General features: G+C 39.5%; 1 pseudogene; it reads right to left on the reverse strand.

Moving 5' to 3' along the window:
• Positions 1–298: 298 nt before the first annotated feature.
• LOC106305145 lies at positions 299–1,986 on the reverse strand (annotated as a pseudogene).
• Positions 1,987–2,373: the final 387 nt, after the last annotated feature.

Consider the following 2,373-nt stretch of genomic DNA (forward strand, 5'->3'; position numbering starts at 1 on the left):
TTTACGACGAAACAGTTTTGTCGTTACGTTACGAGGAAATAACGATGACTTTAGTTTTTCACGTAAATTCGTCGTAAACTCGACGCAAATTTACGAGGATTGTTTTTCCTCGTTAATTTTCGTCGTTAAGCATGTGTTTTCTTGTAGTGTCTTCTTCTCAAACATATCCATATCTTTGAGCTTCTAAATAAATAAATTTAAAAAAAAACCAAGGGGAAACAACAAGGCAATAGATATTGAGAAACAGATTGTAACCAAGTCTGCAGGCAAAATCCCATCAAACCGAGAAAGAAAAGAATCAGATGAACTGGATGTTGTTACAATTTGATGAGACTATGGGGAGAGTTAACATATTAGCTCGCAAGAACATACTGTTGTTCTTGTTGTCCGCGTCAATACCAAGAAATGCCTCATTTGTTTCAGCTCTTGAAAAGAACCTCCATACTCTAAAATCTCTAGCACTTTCACTTGACATGTCCATAAACAAGATATTACCTTACTCTTATTCTTGTGTTTGTTATTAGGAGGGCAAGCGCATGCATCTCCGCATTTATCTGTTACTCTGTGCACAAGACCCTGAAAAAACCAAACTTGACAATGTATAAACAACAGAAAAACACGAAGAATAAGAAGAAAAGAGAATCTCAAAATTACCTTAAGGAGTAAAGTGTGTAGATGAGGACAACTCTTAAGCAAAAGTGGCATTACTTGCCAACCTTTCTTCTTGTTTCTCTCAATAGATAAGTTGAGGAGGTTGTTGAACACCGGCATATATTTACAGCAGAAATGAAACGCCTATAATGAACAAAAAAAACCCATATACAAGCGAAGTGAGAGACCATGCTATCTAGCTAGCTAGCAAGTGAGAGACCACGCTATGATATCTACCTCAAGTGAATCAGGAGACAAGTGAAGGGTTGTAATGTTGCTTATACCCACCGCTAGCTTTGTAACATCACCAAATATAGGCTTATTTGGTTTGCGATCCCATAACTTGAGATTCAGTCTGACTTGGGGAAGCGAATCCAAATCAACAAACCGATAATCCATAAAGACATGACTAGAATAGTCAAGGTAGACAAGACTTGGTGCTTTAACATAACTTTGGTTATGAAACTGTTCAAAGGACTCTTTATCAGAACCATACGGCATATCGACAGAAACCACAAGTCGCTTGATGGATGCACTTTTCACAGAGGTTGTGCAACACGGAGGATAAGGATCATCAGCATCAGCACAGATATCAGTTACGAATAGTTCTTCAAGGACAGGGCAGCCTTTGATGAGGCGGCGATAGTTATTATAATCAAGCCCTCCAACTGTTAAGAGAGAGAGTGATTTGAGCGCATGGAAAATCACACGCATATTCACGGGATAGTGTGAGCTTAACCAGTGTTTTGCTCGTTAACAACTTTCTCTCTAAATTAACTTCGTTCGTGGTGCATTCCAAGTGTAGCTCCAATAAACCTCTTTCCTCCATTGCAGTCCAGACCCAACCGTAGACACCAGGGAAACTACTGAAGCGGCCTCGATGACTCAGAGAGAATTTCTTGATGGGAGAATTGCTTAACAGGGCAAGTGTCTTGTCTAGGAAATCTATGAAGCGATCTGAAGAACCACCACTTTCTGCTTCTTCTTCGTTGGGATACACACCCATCGACTCCTCAAAGTTAAGAGCATCTACAAGAACCAGCAGATTCATCCATCTCTTGGACAGAACCGATGTGGAAGCAGCTACCTTCGTCGGAACTAAAGACAGGACTTTGCCAAGAACCTCGTCGGGCAAACCGCTGATTCGATCCCTAGAACAACTCATGAATTAAATTATTCTACCTACGCACTAAAACAACTCGATTAAGCGCCACAGGTTCCAATAGACTGAATAAGAAACGTTTAGACTGAATTAAAAAAACTTACGATGCCAGAGGAGGAGATCGAAAAAGCTTTGAGAAGATGACGATTGCTTGGGAAGTAAGAGAAAGAACGCAGAGCTCTTTCTTTTCAAACTACATCAATTATTACGTAGAGAGATACAGAACAAATAAGAGTTACATGGACCAGAGGCCCATTAGATTTTTTTTCTCCATAATGTGTTGTCGGATGAATCTAGGGTTTCTGGTTTTGGTCTGGTTTCGGTTTGTGAATCCTAGACAATGCCATTTTTTGCAAATTATATAGGATGCAATGTTTATCTGAGGTTCCACAATACTGCAAGTAAAACCGTTCGTTATGGTCGTTTGCTGCAGAGAGCATATTTATCGAAGAGACTATACGATGATGTAGTTCGGTTTGGTACGGTTTGGTTTTATTTGGTTTACAGTTTATCAGTTTTTACAAAAATCAAACCATATCGAAACCTTTGGAATTTGGTTC

The sequence above is a fragment of the Brassica oleracea genome, chromosome C7 (assembly GCF_000695525.1).
Source record: "Brassica oleracea var. oleracea cultivar TO1000 chromosome C7, BOL, whole genome shotgun sequence".
Classification (NCBI taxonomy): Eukaryota; Viridiplantae; Streptophyta; class Magnoliopsida; order Brassicales; family Brassicaceae; genus Brassica; species Brassica oleracea.